Source organism: Notamacropus eugenii, chromosome 3 (genome assembly GCF_028372415.1).
Source record: "Notamacropus eugenii isolate mMacEug1 chromosome 3, mMacEug1.pri_v2, whole genome shotgun sequence".
Taxonomy (NCBI): Eukaryota; Metazoa; Chordata; class Mammalia; order Diprotodontia; family Macropodidae; genus Notamacropus; species Notamacropus eugenii.
The window spans coordinates 308,012,728-308,033,966 of NC_092874.1; positions in this window are offsets into that span (position 1 = coordinate 308,012,728).

Sequence of the window (21,239 nt, forward strand, 5' to 3'; positions counted from 1 at the left end):
AAATTCAAATCCATATCTCCACCATTTCCTCCTTAATTGTGGATTCCTCGCAGTAATACCTAATTTATAAATGAAGAGACTGAAGTAGAGAAAAGTAAACCCTTCAGGAATTGATGTTTGAGTGGGAGCCTTGAACCACAATCTCAGAGAGGACTGTTGTGTCGAATTGGGGATTCGTACTTGAGGAGGGATACCGAGATACTCTATTAGGTTCAGATAATGATGACCTGAATGTGCAGGAGACTCCAAATGGTATGCTATGAAGATGAATGGAAAGAAGTGAAGATGAGTGAGTGGCCTGGAGAAAAAAAGACTGGGGGAAAGATGATTATTACCTCCAGTGTTGAAGGTCTGTCATGTGGAAGAAGGATTAGTCTTATTCTACGTGGCCCCACAGTACACAAGAAGCTTGGTGTAACATAAGGGGGAAAACACACAGAACCAAATCCATCTTCCCATTGTTCAAGCTGTCCAGTGGTGGAGTGGCCTACCTCGTGAATTCCCATCACTGGGAATCTACAAGTGGAGAACACTTGATTATTTGTCAGAAATGTTCCAAATGTTACACTGCTCAAGGATACATTGAACAATGTGTTCTCTGCTGTCCATTCAACACACAATGGAGCCATCACTGTCTCAAATACCCAAAGCTCTTTCCTATGGAAGAGACATGGCACTTATTCTGCTTGACCCAGAGAATAAAATTAGGAGCAATGGCAAGGTGTGAGGGGTAAGAGTTACAGGGAGGAAGATGTAGCTGTGAATCAAAGGGCACCAGAGTCTCTGAAACATTAAACATTTGTCTTTCAGAGGGAAATGAGGAAGCAGGCACATAATGTGGATGACCTTGAGAGGATAATAAATGAGGAATTATGGAGAAATGTAGAAAAGAATAACATTTGAGTAATATGATTTTAAAAAGAGGGGGAAGGTCATAGGGTAAGATTGAGGGACAAATATTGGATGACCTGTGTGTTAAAGCCTAGAGTGTGAAAAATACATGAAGGGCCATGGACCAAAGTAACACAGGGATAGGTGGGCAAGGACTGATAATGGTCTGATAAATGCTCTTCATAGGAGGAAACAAGTCATAGCAATGAGTTCTCAGACATACTTGGGTGCATAAGGAGGCATTTTCTACCAGTGAGAGTTATGCAAAAGTAGAATGAACTTCCTTGGGAGTAGTGAGTTCCCCATTGCTGAAGGTCTGAAATCAAAGATTACATGGTCACTCTTGGAACGCTGAAGGGGAGATTCTTGGTCATTCACAAGTTGGACTTGGTACCCTGTGATATTCCATCTGGTTTTGAAAAACCATATTTCTGGGAATGAAGAAATGGGTATAATCTATGGGAGGTCATAGAAGGGAAAAAGTAGACAAATTAAGGTTGTCAGGGAAGTCATCTTTTAACAGTATGGAGTTCTGATGGTTTTTAACATTGTTGTTTTCACTTTTATTGTTATTGTGCATATATACACATAATAAACATATATAAATATATGTGTGTGTACACATATGTACAATTCTGCTTCCCCATTTTTAATCAGTTCAAAAAATTTTCATTTTTCACTGTATTAGTCATTTAATACAACACAGTGATATTCCACTATGTTTATATATCGATGTTTGTTTACTTGGTTTCCAGAACTTTGTTTTTAGAAAAAAAGTGCTAGTATGAATATTGAGGAGGAGATGTGAGATTTGTCAAGCCAAGTGCCTGTGCTTCGTGTGTACCAGGAGTACAAATAGAAAGATAGGACTTGTTCTAAATAGATTTCATTTTAATGGGAGAAAAAAATGAATGAAATGGACAAAAGGGAACTGAAAAGCATGTGGGAGTGCGGGGAGAATGTACTGGGCATGGCAAGGAAACTACTGAGGAGATGAGTCAGCAGTGGATCCTGGAATAGGATGACTGTCCTTTGAATAATGAGTAAGACTTAAACAATGTAAATTTTGAACAAGGATGAAGTATAGAATCCATGGCAGATTCTTCTAGACTTCAATGGATTCCTCTGTATGAGTAGTCTATGTTGCAATACAACTCAGTTCAACAAAAAAGGCATATTTCCTGTATATCTAGCAGGGGAATCTTTGGATCAAAGGAAATATCAAAGAGTTTTCTTTACCTAGTATTAATTCACTTTCCAGAATGGATGGACCAATTCACAATTCCACCAATGATACATTATTGTGCCCATTTCCCCATAATCCTCCCAATACTCACAATTCCCATTGTTCATCATCTTTGCCAATCTGCTGGATAGGAAGTAAAACTTGAGAGTTGTTTTAATTTACATTTCTATATTTATTGTTGATTAGAAGCTTTCACTCATGTAGTTGTTAATAGTTTGTCATTATTTTGAGAAATGTTCAACTTTGTCATTTATCCATTCATCTATTGAGAAATGGTTTTTGTCCTCTAAGCTACAAAAAAAACTCCTACGTGTCCTCATACACTCCCTGAAACACAGTATATTTCTTCTGAATTATTGTTGCCTTTGAGCTTTGAGCTTTCTTCAGATCAAAGTTGTTGAATACTTGATATAGTTGGAAATATCCATGAGCAAAGACTTGAGTGTAGCATTATTACATAGAATTCTGGATTGAAAAGATCAGAACTCAAAGGGGACATACAGCAGCGAACATCAACACTGGAAGGAAGCTTTAAATATAGAACTTACCTAGAATGTGAGAACTAGAAGATATCAGAGAGCATAGGCTGTCAGAACAATCAATGACCTTAGAACAAAGAATGCCAGAACTGGGCAAGACCTTAGAACATGGAACATCAGAGATGGAAGAGACCCTAGAACATGGATCAGCAGAGGTGAAAGGGACCTTAGGACACTGAACAGCAGAGACGGGAGGGTCATTCAAACAAAAAATGTCAGGACTAAAAGATCACTGTGAGAAATTAGAGAGACCACTGACTCTGGAGTCAGGACACATGGGTTCAAATCCCTTCCATGATGTTTGCCAACAATATGACTTTGGGTAAATCATATCCTCCCCAGACCCCAGATTTCTCATTGATGAAATGAGCAGATTGGATTAGGTGGCCCCTGAAGTCCCTTCCAGACCTAAAGCCAATATCTGTGGGCCTTAGAAACCTCGTATAGAGAAGGTCTGGGCTAGAGGAACCTTAGAAACTATGTAACTGAACACTATTCCTGTGGCCACATTCAACAGAAGAAAGCAACTGCTCTTTCAGTCAGCCAAAAGTTTATTTTGGGCCTTGGGAAAAGAAATTGTACGTTGATAATTCTTAGTCATTATTATAAGTATTTGCATAATTTGTATTCTTCACCCAAGTGCAAAGAATAAATTCAGCTTGATAATCAAACCTATTCATCTGTTATTTATAATCTTTTTTTTTAAATCTAAGCTTCTTGATGATGAACTCAGAACAGGAAAGGTGCAGTGGGGAAATGAATGCAAATGTTCACACATAATGTCACCCTAAATGGTTACCCCATATCTTGTTTCAAAATACCACCCCTTCCATGAAGCCTTCCTACATTTTGCTATCAGAAATGATCTTTCCTTTCTAGGACATGGCATAGACTGTATACTCTTTCAATTTAATCGAAGTTTTTTGTTTTTTATTTGCTCCTAGAGGCAACTGGGTGCCACTGGAATTTATTGAGTAGGGCATGATCAAATTAACTCTTAAGGACCATCCACCATTATTGTGGAGAAGATGAGTGCTATATCACTGGAGGGAACACCCATACCCATGAAATCCTTCAAAGATCCCTAAAGTTAATAATCAAATGTAGGAAGCACTGTGTGTTCAACTCTGTTACAGAAATGACAAGCCACTCCATCTTTGCCCTCAGAGAGGGAAACTGAGGCCCAGAGAGGATAAATAGTCACACTGGCAGAAACTGGAAGCACTAGGATTAAAGCCAAGTCTTGGGATGTTTGATCTAGACTCATTCCACTACATCATGTTGTCCCTCCACCGCAGCTGTGACCATCAAGCCACCAGATTGTCTAACCTGGGACATCTATAAGACTGCATCTTTAATGCAAAAGAGCTTTACAAGAGGCAGGGGCCATGCACCCACCACTCAGTGGAGCACATTTCATTAATATCATTGAGTCTCTTACAATGGGGAAATCAGCTTCATGCCCTAGAGGTTGACACATTGATTAACTTAGAGGAAACTCCTTCCATATTCATAAAGAGCTGGTTTGTCAGATGCTTTGACTGATCAGGCTGCCCAAGCCCTTATGATCCCCCACCAGGAAGTGAGGCGAGAGGAGTTATCAGTTGGGAGGAAGGAAATCTGGATTCCAGTCATGGTCCTGTCGCTGGGTGACCTTCTGCACTCAGCTAGTATAGGGACACACATGGAGGAGGCATTTAATTAGTACTCTTTGAATTGAATTAAATTAAATTGAATTCCAATTCTGTTCTTCCTTGTCCAAAGGCTGTTCCCACCTCTAAGAGTCTCTGTCTACATTAACATCCCTCTCAGCTCTGACATCCCCTGTTCTGTGTTCTATATCTAGACTGCTAGATTCAAGTTCAATGATTCCACATATAAAAGAATTCTAATGTCAGTCATCTGGACTTTAGAAATTAGTGTTTCATGATGGAAGGGCAAATCCTCCCTGGTGCCCAGAAAAAAAAAGGAGAAAAAAAATTGAAAAGAGTGAGAAAAATGTTTCTATTCACCTAGGGTAAGGGTTTGGAACCTTTTTGTGTGCTGGACCCATTTGGCAAATGTGGTGAAACTTCTAGCCCCCTTCTTAAAGTAATAATTTTAAATGCCTAAAATTAAATACTCACAATTATAATGGAAATTAATTTTGTTTAAATACATTTAGAAAATTTTATAAAATTTTATGAATATATGTATGACATATGTACATATGTATGTATGTATGTTTGTAGTTCTGGGAAGTCTGGTGAGTTGTTAGACCCCTCAGAATAACATTTTTAAATGCATAAAATAGAATACATAGAACTATGAAGGAAATAAATTGTCTTGCAATACAGTAATCAAAATACAAAACAAAAACAAAATCAGATTCCTGGTCCCAAAGTTAAGAGGCCCAGCCATAGAGCCAGCAGACCTGGGCCAGAGCTGTTGTTTCTGGTTAAAGGTAAAGACTGTTTCTCACTCCCACGAGCATCTACCTGCAAGACTAGTATGGGAAAAGCACACCAGTATTGAGCTGAGGAACCTTGCATCAGGTCAAGTCCCTTCCATGTCTGGAACTCTCTCCCTGCTTCCATAAAAAGGAAGAGCAAACTGGCACTGCTGCACCCCAAGGGCCTGATGCAAGGAAAGTACTTTCGAACCCCTGAAGAGACGGAGACAATTGAACTCTCATTACTTCTGCCTTTGACTTGGAACAGAAAGACATCTCTCTTCCCTGTGATTGGTCAGCCCAGCATGGAAGGAATAAATCCCCTCTCCTCCCAACTTCATAACCAGGGCAGTCAATCCTATTTGATATGCATGACGGTTTGATTTTGTCACGTGAAAAACATAAATTCCAATCTGTTAGTAATGAAAGGAAAAATAATTTTTGGTTTTCTGAAATTCAAAGGCAAAACCACAGTATTTGTGGTGAGGGAAGGCTGTGGGTGTTGTGGGGTTCAGACCTGGCCCTACATAGTTCTACATCGTGTAGCTTGAACTCCCCCCAAAATCAGCACTGTGTACGCAGCTCTTGGAAGTTATTCTGCCTATAATTCATGCCAATCTGACTCCTGTATTTGTCTTCAAGACATCTGTGTCCTTGGACCTTTTGGGAAGCCTGTTTGTCTTCTTGCGGCTTGCCTCACATCGTACCTTAGATTGGAATGATTTGCCTACATCTCTTACTGCCCCAATCCTTCTCAATGATGTCAGTCATTTCTGGCCATCATCATTTCACTGACCGAACCTTTGCCGAGCAGGGGTGTGTTCAGCAAGATGGCTGCCTACATGTTCTCAGCAAAACTCACAACTCCAACAAGAGTCAGAATTGCCTCAAGTCTGTGGTCATTAAAACTTTCTCAAGAAGAAAGTCTTCAGACTTTCAGCCTTCAGACTTAAAGCCTTCAGAAATAACAGTGAAAGGAAGAATTCCCCAAGGACCCAACCACCTTCAGCCCTCAGACATCATGGCCCCTCCCTCATCACCACCTGGCAGTGACTCTGTGAACACTCTGTCTTCTATTTGGTGTTGATGTTCAGTCATATCAGACTCTTTGTGACCCCATTTGAGATTTTCTCCTTCTTCAGCTTGTTTCACAGTTGAGGAAACTGAAACAAGCAGTGGCTTCCCCAGGTCACACAGCTGGTAAGTGTCTGAGACCAAATTTGAATCCAGGTCTTCTAGATTCCACTACAATGCTGCCTAGCTCCTTCTTCCACCCTTTATTTTAGACTCAAAATATCAATCATGGTCATGCATAGGGTCAAAAATTAGGAGCTGGCAGGGACCTTAGAAGCCATCAAATCCATTCTCAGTCCAGATTAGCAAACTAAGGCAATGGGTCATATAGTGAATAAAGTTCCTGGCTTGGAGTCCTGAAGAACTGAGTTCAAATCCAGCCTCAGACACTTCCTAGTTGTGTGAGCCTGGGCAGGTTATTTTACCTCTGTCTGCCTTAGTTTCTTCAACTATACAATCTGGATAGTAATAATGGGTATAATAATAGTGCCTACCTTGCAATATTGTTGCCAGGATCAAGTGAGATATCACTTGAAAAAATGCTTAGCTCAGGCCCTGGCACAAAGTAGGTGCTTCATTAATGCTTCTCTTCCTTGAATCCAAGAGGTGTCTAAAGTTGGGTGGGGTTTTGAGTCTTCTGACTCCAAACCCAGCAAACTGTCCATTGCACCACCTATCTAACCTGACTGGGAAAGGAGTGAGTATATGAGCGTGTGCCTGTGTGTGTGTTTGTGCAAGCGTGTGTGTGCACATGCACATGCACTCATTTGTGTTTATATGTGCCTGCAAGGGTGTTCTTGCCAGAGTTCGCTGTATCTGTGCATGCATTTTTGTGTGCAAGCACAAAGAATAAGATGGATAGATCTTACGTGAGCAGAGGCTGTTGTCTACGAATTTATTTTTTTATAACATTCTCACCCAAACAATGCAAAAAGGAAAGACAAAAAACTGAGGATGGAAACTCCAGAAAAATATCAGGAATAGAAAACAAAAGGTTTCCAGAACAAAGACCAAAGAAGAAAAACTAGGTTTAAGCCTAACTCCTAAGCAGATAAATCAACAGTGAGATTCTTAAGGAAGAAAGGGGGAGAACATAATAATAAGCATTCTAGGAAAGGTCACAACACAAAGACTCCCTCTTTCAAGGAATGTCAAGCAAAATCAATCAATCAATCAATAAAAAAAAATAGAAAATATCCAGATTCCCTGGGGAATTAATGGAACAACATCAAAATATTTTGGAATGGTCAAAAGTGAAAGAGGAAATTAGTGTGGAAACTGGGAAGTCAGAACTCTTGATGAAGAGATAAGTAAGATGAACAAAACAAACAACTGTTTACTTTGTTTATTGTTATTAAGTAGACTCTCTTCAGTAAAACCATTCAAGGCATTCTTCCAAAATAAACCAAAACTGAAGAGAAAAGCTGACTTTCAACTTCTCCAAACAATAGAACCACAATAAAAATATGCAATCCAAGTTCCATAGATCATTGGCACAGCACTCTCCTCGCTGGTGGAGAGCAATGCAGGTCAGGGCAAAGCTGAAGAGGAAAGAAAAGCTTGGTGTGCCTTTAGTCTGTGCTCTGAGGTTACTTCAGACGCTTCATATGTCCACCTCTGAGAGAAAAGATGGACAATGTCAACCTCCCTTCAGGCTGCTGAAGGGAGAAGAAGATTTTGGACGAAGCTAACATGAGAACTGCAGGTTTCCATCACGTTCTTGTGCCCCACTTACTACTCTAAAGATTGCTGTGAATTTCCCCTTTGGGTAAGATCTAGGGCCTTTTGTGTGTCTCTGTTTCTACCTCAGTCTTTCTGTCTCTGTCTCTCTTTGTCCTTGTCTATCTACAGAGAGAGAGAGAGAGAGAGAGAGAGAGAGAGAGAGAGAGAGAGAGAGAGAGAGAGAGAGAGAGAGAGAAATAATAGAATCTTTTATAAAATCAGAAAAAATCATATATGAGATGTATATGTTATATATGAGTTTTCTGATTTATTTTGTGCTATCCCTTTGGGAAACTGGGTTTCTTTGCTACTTACAATGTGTACTCATTGTGGAAGGGGTGTTTGTTGGGAAGTCAAAACTACATTCAGGCTAAGGAAGCTCCCTCTCCAATGCAACAGAATACCTTGCAGCAGGTTCTGGACCTAGGATGATTCACCAAGGGCTTGTGACCTGTCTACAATCACATGTCTGGTTTGTATGATAGGTCTGATTTTCTGAAGATCTCAGTTCTTCTTGGCTTCAAGGGCAGTTCTCCATCCATTATTTATACCTATTACCTTTGATGGGATGGAAGTGTCTATTTTCTTTCCTTCTTTCTTTTTCTTCCTGGTATTTGAATAAATACCTTCTATCATGTAGTAGGCACATAATAAATGATTATTGATTAGCTGATTGTTAATAATTGAGAAAGAAAATACCATCCCACACTCTTTTATGAGACCAATATGGTCCTAATAGCCAGACCAGTGAGGAATGATAGTCTGTTTTACAGTTGAGGAAATTGAGATTCTGAGACATTAAGTGATTTTTTCCAAGGTCTCAAAGCTTGGCAGCATCAAATACATCTTTTGATCCTAGGCATCCTGACTCTAAACAAGGACCTTTGCCACTGCAAACAAAGAGAATTGAGGATGTCTTGGAAACTCTGCCTAACTTTCTTTCTTCTATAAGCTTATATCACACTTTTCTTCACATTAAGATCGAACTGAATGTGGTATTCTAAACTTCTAAACTATAAATGTCACTGAACTAGAGTAGGTTTCATTTCCTCAGTTAACATTTACTGATGTCCAGCTGTGCAGGGACAAAGGCTAGGAGGGATAAGGAACCTAAAGGTGAACGAAAAAATCATCCTCAGAGAGTCACAGACCATCAAACCTGGAAGGAAATTTCACGATCATTCTCTATAAGACTTTTATTTTTCAAAGGAAACTGAGTCACGGAAAAAACAATGAGTTGACCAAGGAAATGTGTGACATTGGGAAGGGTGTGAGATCTGAAGACAGAGGTTCAAATCTCACCTTTGAAGGTTAGGTCTATGTGACCTTAGGTAAATCATTTGATTTTTGGATCCCTATTTCCTTGTCTGTAAAGTCAGGGGATGAGACAGCAGAACTGCCATGCAGTCTTTCAATTCTAATCCTGTCTAATTCTGTAAGGTAGTGTTTCCCCATGAAAGAGTCAGGACTAGGACCCAGGCATGTGCTGATTTAAATGCATGACACCCTCCACCACCACCATCTACCTATCTGCACTGACACAATTAAGAAACTTACCTCCTCTAGGGGACAATTAATCAAACAAGGAGTCCTGCCTTCAAGGAGTTTCCAGTAGAGTGCGGGGATGAGGCAGTAGGCAGTGAGTGAAGCCTGTGATCCCTGTGCACAAAAAAACCCATAGAGCACAGTCGGTGCAAAACAGAGGGCGAAAAGACAGAAATGAGCCAATTGAGGAGAGAGACACATTTCCTCCCGGAGGGATGGGGAGGGCATTAAGGATGAAGGCAATCATCTGAGCTGTATGCAGACAAAGACAGCAAGGTGATCAGCAGCTGCTGAGGAGGGGCGAGACATCCATTAGGGACACTGGATGCAAATTCAGTGAAGGTACTGAAGAGACTTGAGTGAGAGAGAGCAGGTCCAACATGACAGGAATTGTGATGTGCTCTGGCAACCTGAAAGTACCATAGAAATGACTCTGTCAATAATGTATTTGCAAAATGCAGTTTGGGGTAAAGGAAGGAAGAAAGAAGATATTAGAGATGCATATATATTTATAGGTGTATATAGAGAGAACTATATCTATGCAACCACATATACATATACACACACACATATATCTATATACACACATATATACATATAGAACTAAATGTATGTATGCATACATAAAATAGTAATAGTATTAATAATAATAATAATAATAACTCACATTTATATAGCATCTACTACATGTAATGCCAGGCATTGTGCTAAGTGCTTTGCAATTATTTTCTCATTCTATTCTCACAATAACCCTGTGAGATAGACGTCATTATTGTGATCAATTTAACAGAAGAAGAAACTGAGGAAGTTAAATGTCTTGCCCAGGATCACATAACTAGTATCTGGAACCAGATTTGGGTATGTCTTCCTGACTCCAAACCCGGTGCTCTATCTCCTAGTGCCAGGTGCCCTTAACTGTATATAACACCCTATAGTTATATATAACTCTATAGCTACACAGAGTTATATACAGTTATGTAGAAATCCATGAATATATGGAAGCAATTATAATTCCATATAATTATGCATATATATAATGTGTGTATAGATACAAATTTTACAATCTATATATATGTACATATATACGCACATATATGGAACTATATAAAATTATAAATAACCACATATGCATGGGTATACATGTATGTGTGTCTGTGTATGTATTTTATGAGTATGTGTCTATATACTCACTGTATAAACTATCTAGTTTGCAAACTATGAAGTCAATATGAGTCAAGAATGACATAATTAACACAGAAGCAAACCTGTTCCTAGGCTCTAGTAAGAGGCCAAGTGTCTAATCTAAGAGAATGAAAACATGACTACCCTCCTTTTTGATCAGACCACGACTGAGGTGTAGAGCTCAGTTCTGGGAAGTACATTTTAGGAAAGTATAGGGTTCATATTGGGAAAAAGACCTACCATACAGTAATAAGTGAAAAGTCATAAAAACTTTAACCCTGTGAGGTGGAAACTTAGACATGGTGATCTGTTTACAATCCTAATTTAGCTACAAAATTATATTTGTGTTACTGAATAAAAATTTAAGATACTATAACTTTGTGGCCTATATGGGACCAGTACATGATCCATACACTTATGTATGGGCAAACTTATGTTTGGGCATAACATTGGCTTAACTCCTGAGCTCATTACTAAGCAGAAAACCCAAACTATCCACCAATCAGTAGCAATGTCCTCTCTAGCTGCCCCTGCCATTGTCTGTTTTTTTAGAATTAACATGAGGGTTTGGGGGATTCTATGGGATTCACAGAACTGTCTGGCTGCTGCCTCAGACTGAAGATTGCCTGGGTTTGTAAGTATTCATAATGATTGATTAAACTACTGCCTATAATCACTATAGAGCTCCATGGCCTCTTCCTTTGGTATAAAAAGAACATTCCGCAGTTATGGGGAAGCTGCAGGGTTACTCAGCCAGGAGATTCCAGAAATTACAGAAGGACATATAGATAAGCTGGACAGCTTCTCAGGAATTGGAAATGGTGTATTCGAAAGACAATATGCCACCTGGGACATTGCAGGAATTGCTTAGCCTGGAAAGTAGAAAACTTAGTTTTAGACAAGGTTATAGTGAGAACTGTTGAGAGAGATGGTAAAAATAAAATTGAAATAAACATTCTAAAACATTCTAAACATTCTAAAAAATTCAGTGTTAATACACTGGGCTCTTTTCCCCTCCCTCCCTCTGTCCTTCCATCCCTTGTTCCTTCCTTCCTTCCCTCTGTTCCTTTCCTTATCCCTTCTCCCCCTTCTTCCATAAACATTCATGGTGATTCTGATTATTAGGTCACAACTAGAATCCAACTATACAACTGGCTTTCTTCATGACCTTAGACACGTCCCTTCTCCTTCAGGCCTCAGATCTCTCATCTAACAAAATAGAGTTAGACTAGACAATCCCCTTGCTGCTCTGACTCTAGCTGTCTATCATCATTTACAATGTAGTTACTGGGAAGCTACAGTGTCCAAGGCTGTCTGCTCCATAGAATGGCAAACGTGCCATTGTTAATGAATATAGTTTGAAAAACAGGAAAAATGATCCACATGTGAGTCTTTTAGGTCCTGATGACTGATGTGCTGTGAGAGAGGCAGACATTCCACAGGGAGTTCATTCGTTACTTCCAATTAACCTGAGTTCATGTGAGCGGTAACTATGTTTCCATCCTTGCATGTAAAGGAGCTGCTCTGATCCATTTCCCCATCTGACTCCCCATGTCGGATTAAACAAGGATTAGGCAATTATTTCCCACCTAGCAAACAACCACAGACTGTATCATCTCCTTATGGGGCTATGTTACATTGACTTTTACATTTCAGGAGAATCCAGACTGGAAAATCTACCTACCACTTCTCCTGTAGACAAAGCCGGAGAAACGCTTGGTGATCATCTAGAGATGTCTACACAAAGGCTTGGTGGTCATCTGGAGCTGTCTACACATCAGCTCATAAGAGCAACAAGGAGGGCTGTCCTAGTTCCATGCACCAAAGTTCAAAATCACATTCACTGTTTGAGTCTCGACACAATCGCTCCCCATCAATTGGAGGTGGAAACACCATTTGTGCGAGATGTTGTTAGGCAGTACTTTTTCCCCTGTTATAAGGTATTGGATTGAAATCTGGCTCTTGGTAACTCCCACTCTGACTGAGGTGTATCTCTTTTTGGTGCCAGGTCCTGTAAAATTTCCCTTTCTCTGGATACTTGAAAAAGCAAGGTCCTCTGGTGCTTAACTTTCATGGATGAATTCTATTTCCATGCTTGTTGGCTACAATAAAGATTCAGTATGTCAGGAAGAGGACAGATTCCACTTATCTGTTTGGTCTAAAGGATCTAACTAGGAGCCGTGGGTAAGACTGCATAGATTTTGCTTTAGGTTTGATGTCAGGAAAAGCTGCCTAATAATTAGCATTCCTCCAAAGTGGTATGGAGTGGTCTCTGCAGAGGGTGCATCTTTCATAACTAGACTATTTTCCAATAGTCTAGAGGCCATTTGAGTTGAAATGGACTGTAAGCATCAACTACTTCAATACACATAAAATGAATGAGAACCCTTAGCCATGCTGAGTCACCTTTCCCATGACATTACCCTCATTTAACATGATTATTCTTTGGAAGAGAACTAGTTGTTTCCTCCTTGGACTGTTCCATTTCTTCAGTGTCCAGTTCTCTTTTCTTGGGAAAAAGCTTTACATCTATAGGGGTTTTTTAAGTGTCTTTTTTTTTTTTTAGTGCTCCTTATTCTTCTCTTTCTTTTGTGGGTCACATTTGTCTTCCTCCCAATCCCTGTCCAGGATTGTGCTCAGCTGCTTCAGAGTTGTTTTTTTTCTTCTTTGTGTTCTCTTTGAAGCACTTCTTTAATCCTTTCTGGGAGTACTTCCTTATCCCTGATAACCTGGAGAATAAGGATTTAAACATCCAGTGTTTACACTTTCCCCTTTAGTCGTGAGTTGGGCTTGCTTTTTTCTACATACCCAGAGTTAATTAATACTGGCATAAACACAGACCTAGTATATTCACTGCAGATATTAGGCAGTGTTTTTCTCATCTTACAAAATATTGGATTGAAGCTGGCTCCTTTTTCTTTTTTTAGCAAATATCTTACCTCAACCTTTATGCCACGTTGCCTAGACAATCTGACCCACTCACTGCTCTGTACTCCTCATGACCCAAAATGCTTAGACCACATTTTTCAAAACTGATTCAAAACCACCTTCTTTCCATGTGGATTCTGCAGTTTCCTTACTTACTTAACTGGAAACAACCAGGAAATGTATATTTCAGTCTATTGGTATTCATCTATTAATTGATATTCATCTACCATGAGTCAGGTGCTACACCAGGTCCTAAGAATATAAAGACAAAAATGAAACTATCACTCTTCTCAAGAAGCTTACATTCTCTCAGGAGAAATAGCACCTGCCTGTGAAAGGAAATGTAAAATATATGGTAAGTCAATACCAGTTACTTTCATGAGACAGAACTAGGGGGAGAGGGTCAAGAGTGGCCCTTTATAGTGGCCACAAAAGTTTCTTTGGAACTCAGTTTGAGCTGAGTCTCAAAGAAAGCAATGAATGCTAAGAAGAACATGTGAGACCCAAGGGTATCCCAGCTAGGAAGTGTAAGCTGAGCCAAGGTACACATATTCAAGCACCCCTTCTTAGTGCTACCTTTCCCTGTTCTGTAAGCCACCTAGACTGCCCAGGGTGGACAAGGATACTCAGAGGAACTCAGAGAAGGGAGGAGTGATCCAGAACAGCTGCCCTCTGAGGTCCCTTCCACCTCAGAGATGTAGCCACCCTCTGATAATTCGAAACACTGGTTGGGGCCTCCTCAGAGATGCAGTATGGGACTGTGAGAAAAGCAGTGTATTTTTTAGCCAGAAAACCTGGTTTTGAACCTGAGTTCTGCTTCTTACCTGTATGGCCTTGGCCAAGTTGCTTCTTCACCCTGAGCCTCTACTTCCTTCTATGCAAAATTAAAACTGGAGTTCAGTGGCCCTGATCCTACATGTATTTGCCTAATTGGCATTTGTGGAACATCAAAGGCCCTCTTCCTTGGTCACACATATTGGGTAGGAAGAATACAGCCATATGAGAAGGATTCCATTCCCAGTGTGTTGGGGCAGTAGAAGAAGGGATTTTATTAATTTCTCCCTAAACTCTTCAGTTCTAGCCTAGGGCAGAGTGTGCCTCTCTGGACCATCAGCCAGGTGACTCAAGAGAATTTGCCTGCTTTGATTGAGGGAGCCTATTTTCAGAGAATATCCCCATAGAGGCAGGGCTCCAAATGACACCAGTCCACAAATATAGCACCTCAGGGTAGTGCTTGGAAAACTATAAAGACCAGTCTTCAAGATTTCGCAGAGGTGCTGGGGACAGCACTTAGTGGGCAGAGCTCTGAGCACCAGCCCCTTCTCTTATGGATTCAGAGTCACATTCTCCTCCAATAATTCTGATCTTCTCTGTACAGTTACTAATCTTCCTGTGATCGGTACCAGATATGTCCCCTATAAGAGACTTTTGGATTAGTGTGGTAGAAAAGCAACCAGAGTCAACCGATTCAGACTGCAGTCCCAAATCTATTTATTACTCAAAGGCTGTGACACCTCAGGCAAGTTACTGCCCTTCTCTGAACCTCTGTTCTACCATTCATAAAATTAGGGGGTTGGGCTAGATGATTCCAAAAGCTGCATCACATAAACATAAAAGTTCCAATTTCTACCTGTAAAGTAGTTGCCCTAGCATTTTAGTGGGTGACAAGTCTCACTAAGGTGGACCCAGTCAACTCTAAGCAGCTTGATTGTAAAAATTAATGCTGGCATCAAAAACATCCATTTGGCAGTACTACTTGGTTTATGGGCACATAGGCTACCACGTCTGGCCAAGAGGTTCATCTTCTTATTTCTTTTTATTTATTTCATTAAATATTTCCCAATCGCATGTAAAAATATTTCAACATTCATTTTTTTTTAAATGTTGGAAGGATAAATTCTCTCCCTTCTCTCATTCCTCCTTGAGAGATCATGCAATTTGATATTGATATACATATAAGAAGCCATGCAAGACATTCTTATACTAGCCATGTTGCAAAAGAAAACACAAATAAAATATAACAATAAAAACAGAGTTTAATAAAAATATGCTTCAATCTGCACTTAGAGTGCATCAGTTCTCTCTGAAGGTGGAAAGAATTTCTCATCACTAGTCCTTTGGGACTATCTTGATCAGCATAGCTAGGTTGTTCATAGTTGATCATTGTTACAATGTGTGTTGTTACTGTGTACCTTGTTCTCCTGGTTCTGCTCACCTTTCTCTGCATCAGATCATACAAGTCTTCCAAGGTTTTTCTGAAAGCATCCCACTCATCATTTGTTGTAAAACAATAGTATCCCATCACAGTCATATACTACAACTTGTTTAGTCATTCCCCAATTGATGGACATCACTTCAATTTCCAATTCTTTTCCACAAAAAGAGCTGCTATAAATATTTTTGTACAAATAGGTCCTTTACCTTTTTTTCCCTGATCATTTCTGGTATAAAGACCTATTAATGGTATTTCTGGATTCAAGGGTATGCACACTTTTATAGTCCTTTGACCATAAAATTATATAATTCTATATATTATATACTATAACTCCAAATTATTCTCCAGAATGGTTGAACTAGTTTCAAAATCCCACCAAGATCTCTTTAGTATCCCAATTTCTTCACATTCCAACCAGCATTTGTCATTTTCCTTTTCTACCATGTTAGCCAATTTGATAGTGGTGCCTCAGAGTTGTTTTAATTTACATTTCTCTAAATAGTAGTGATTTAGAACATTTTTTCATACGATTATTGGTAGTTTTGATTTTTTCTTCCAACAGTGGCCTGCTTATATCTTTTGATCATTCATCAACTGGGGAATGGCTTTTATTTTTATAAATTTGGCTTGGTTTCCTACATAGTTGAGAAATGAGGAAATAGACTCATCTTCAATCAATCAATCAATAATCCATAAACATTTATGTACCAGGCACTGTGCTAAGTTCTGGAGATACAAAACAAAAAGGCAAAAGACAGCCACTTCCCTCAAGGAACTTACAATGTAATGGGGAAGACAACATGCAAACAAATATATACAAAACAAGCTAGATACAGGATAGATAGAAAATTATTAGCAGAAGAAAAACACTAAAGTTAAGAGGAGTCGGGGAAATCTTCCTGTAGGAGGTGGGTCTTTAGTTGGTACTTAAAGGAAGTTGTGGAGTTTTGGGGTAATCAGAGGAAAACTTAGGGACATGATGACTGTGGCAGATTATCTGACATCAATACTATTTGAGGTTTGACAAGATGATAGAATCACAGTCATTTTAGACATTTTGATCGAACAGTCAAAGAGAAAACTAGATAAAGCAAGATGTTTTATTTACTTATTTTTCTGATGACATCAAAAACAGTTTATAGGAGAGAATGGAGGAGGTGAGGAAAGAAAAGGAGAAGAGAGGCAAGAAGGGAGGGGAAAACAGGAGGAAAAGGGAAGGGGTGATAACTGGGCAAAAGACTTAAATTCTTGAAGTTTCTATTTTCTCATTTGTAAAATGGGAATAATGGTGATGTTGCTTGCCCTCTGTACCTTTAAGGCACAGTGTAGATGCTCCTTCTTTCAGCTGGGGCTTTTCATCTGTTTCATATCCTGCCTCCCTTTGGCAGGAACTCTGGTAAGCCTATGGAACCCTTCTCTGAATCATGTTTGCAAATACACAAAATAAAATGCATGGGCTCACAGAGGAAACCAAATATATTGAAATACAGTGATTTCTTTTTACAATTTCATGGACCTGATGTTAACACTCCCAGTCTTTCCTGATCCTCTCCTTCCTCAAATTGCCTAGTATTGAGTATCTCAGCACCTTCAGGGGAGGACTTTTGATTCCTTGTGTCCCCAAGGCTTAGCAAAAGGCCAGGGAGATGCTTGAGAAAAGCTTGTTTCACTGAATTAATGAAAGAAAAAACATTACAGAAACCCGAACTACTTTTTCTGGGTAGATACAAGGAACTGGGATTTGTCCCTATGTTAATCTTCCCCCAACGTAAACATCTGCTTGGGGATTTCTACCTGTTTGTGTAAGACAAGGGCCCTGATTCCTTCTTTGTTCTTAAATATTTGCATATTCTAATGGAGATGGTTTTCTTCTCTTTTTTGCAGTTTTAGAAAGTATTTGGTCAAGATAACTGATTATAGTAGTATTTGAAAGGGTAAAGGAACTGCTCTACTCGAAGTCTGGAAGTTCAGTAGATGGGGTAAATAAGAGTACCAATGCTTTGCAAGAGCACAATACAGAACTTTAGCTTTTCTCCAATCTCTGCATTTTACTTGAGGCATATTAGGCACTTAGGAAGACACATTACTTCTTCTGGATCACCGTCCAACTCAGACCAGTATTTCAAACTTAAATGATTCTGAAGGGGGGTAGTGGCTGTACTTCCAAATCTAAGCAATCTCTCAGCCTGTCTATGATTATTAATTACTTCTTGGATTACAAATAAGAAGTCTGGGTGTTTCCTGACCATAATAATTGGTAGAGTTGGCAGGGATGGAGAGTTTCACAATTACTATTATTGTTATTTCCCTCAATCCTATCTGCCCCCCCCTTATTGTATTTTCTCTTTCTTTTCTAACTTGTCCCTTCTCAAAAGTATTTTTCTCCTAACTATCCCCTCGAAATCTGTCCTCTATCACCCCCTTCTCTTATCCTCTTCCCCTACTACTTTCCTGTAGGGTAAGATAGATCTCTATACCCAATTGAGTGTGTATGTTACTCCCTCTTTGAGTCAATTCTAATAAGAGTAATTACTCTTTCCCCCTCACCTCCCCCTTCTTTTGCTTCACTGTAAAAGTTTTTTCTTGCCCCTTTTATTTGAGATAATTTACCCTAGTCTACCTTCCCCTTTTCCTTTATGCCAGTACATTCCTCTCTCCCCCCTTAATTTTATTTTGTTTTTTAGATATCATATTTTCATATTCAACTCACATCTATGCCCTGTGTCAAATTGCCCTAATAATTAAATATTCTTATGAGGTACAAGTATTGCTTTTCCATTTAGGAATGTAAACAGTTTGACCATATTAATTTCCCTTTCTTGTTTACTTTTTTATGTTTCCTTTGAATCTTGTATTTGAAAGTCAAATTTTCTATTCAGCTCTGGTCTTTTCATCAAGAAAACTTGAAAGTCCAACATTTCACTGAATGTCCATTTTTCCCTGGAAGAATTCCACTCAATTTTGCTGGGTATGTGATTCTTAATTATAATTGTGACTCATTTGCCCTCTGGATTATAATATTCCAAGTCCCATTGGCAAATTCAGATCAAAGTGAACCATGATTGATGAAATATGTAAAAGAACCATCTGAATGTTCCACTTTCCATGGCATGAGAGGAAAGTAAAGCAGAGATACCTTTGAACATTTGCTGAGTTGTAACAATAACCTTAAACACAGTGATAACAAGAACTACAATGATAATGATGGTGATGCAGATGAAGATGAGGATAGTGAGGACTAGGACCCTGCAGAGAGATGATGATCTTGGGATGAACCATCAAAATCACCACAAGTCTTGACAAAGTGGAGAGGGACCCAACAACTAAGTCAGAAAGACTTGTCTCTGATGCGTAGAGGTAAAAATTCACTTTGTGTTTGTGTGGGTATATCTCTGTGTGTCTGCGTGTAGATATACAAATACAGACACACACATACACACACATATATATTATGTAAATACGTATGTATGTAGAAAGGGTACACACATATGTATGCAAAATATATAAATGTACTATATATACACACATATAAAATGAGTACATTTTTATAATAGTCCCAAGTGAAGTTTTGTTGGTACCATGTTATAGAGGACAGTTGACATTTTCTGGCATTGGACAGGTATGTATGTTGTTGGGGGAAGGGGGAGAGAGAGAAGGAGGAAGAATTCAAAAGAAACCCATACTGACTCATTTTGGTTTTCACTAATTCTTGTGAGATGCTAGCCAGGGGCAGAAAACCAGTGGCCTCAAGGCCATATGTGGCCCTCTAGGTCCTCAAGTGCAGCCATTTCATTGGATGAAAACTTCACAGAATAAATTCCCTTAATAAAAGGATTTATTCTATAAAACTTGGACTCAGTGACACCCAAGGTGACACCCAACGACCCAAGGCCACATGTGGCCTTGAGCCTGCAAATTCCCCACCCCTATAATCCTTTCATTTCTACATTGAAAAAGGAATGCAAGTACTGTCAAACCCCTCTACATATGGTGCTTTCTTAATGTCACACGCTAGAACACAGTCCCATTTACACCAGTCTAGCTACAGCTCTTCAAGTGAACTTATAGATACAGATGTCTCTAATGATTTCAGATTATTGAGTAACCCTGTGAGATTATGGTTTAAGGCCCTTTCCAATGCCTTCTTCCTTTTTTTATCTCTCTGGGTAGGCTGGTGGTTTACTGGTATGCACCTTCCTTAAAAGCCTCAAACAGTACCCTCAATCAAGTATTTCCAGTGCTGAGTACAATGCCAGGAGAGGCCATAGAACAGGGGATGGCAGAGCTGGGAGGGGCTCTAGGATAAGGAATATCAAAATGTCAGGTGTATTTGTAGACATATATACATATGTGTACAATATACATGTATGTGCTAGAATGTTTATGCTAGCCTATCTAATGTTCTAGAATATATATACACCTTTATACATATGTGTCTATATGTGTGTGTATATACATATATATATATGCACAGAAAGAGATGCACACACACATACATTCTGTTATTTTTGTCTTTTTTCCATTGCGTCCAAAACTCCATTATGGTTTTCTTGACCAAGATATTAGAGTGGTATGCCATTTCCTTCTCCAGCTCATTTTACAGACGAGGAAACTGAACAAATAGGGTTAACTGCCTTGTCCAGGGTCACACCACTAGTAAGTATTTGAGGCCAGATCTGAACTTAGATGTTTCTCACTCCAGGCCCAGTGCTCTAACCATTGAGCCATCTAGCTACCCTATACATACATATTACATATATATCTTTCCCACAATTTCCTATTTCCTGTGTTGTCTGACCCCCAGACTAATCTCTCCTTTCTGCATGGGAGGCCCTTTCCTGTAGTATCCTCTGTATGTGACCACTCAAGCAGAAATGTTGTCACTCCCAGCCTGATCCTATTAGAAACTGGAAAGCTTATTAATACTGTACTCTGCCTTGCTCTCTCTCTCCCTACAGGTTTTGCTGTTCTGGTTTTATCTGCTTATGGATGGAAATCCAGGCTTTCTAAGTCGTCAGGGAGGAGATAGCCCCTTGTTCAATTAGGAAACTGTGTAGACCCCCAGGGTCCTTAGGCTTTGCTCTTTGCCTCCACAGCCTCAGAATTTTGTCCAGTCTAAATCAACCGCCATTTATTTGCCCTTTCAGTTCCTGATTTGTGCTAAGCAGTCTATAGACAGACAGAGAGGGTTAGACAAATGAAACCGGAAAGTCCCCTGCCTGTCCCTATGACAGCACATGGCAGAGTCACCCAAAGCCTGATGCAGAATGTGAGGAGGGAGAGGATGCCTGGGGGGGAGGAGGGGTTGAGAAGGCACTTCCTATGGAACCTAAGGTCCATGAGGGCAGGAGTGCCCCACATCCACTGTCACTAACATAGAGTAGACACTTAATAAGGCCTTGTCAATTGATCTGTGGAGGATTTAGGTCCTAGCTTGGGCCTTGAAATGTCTGAGCAAATGGAAAG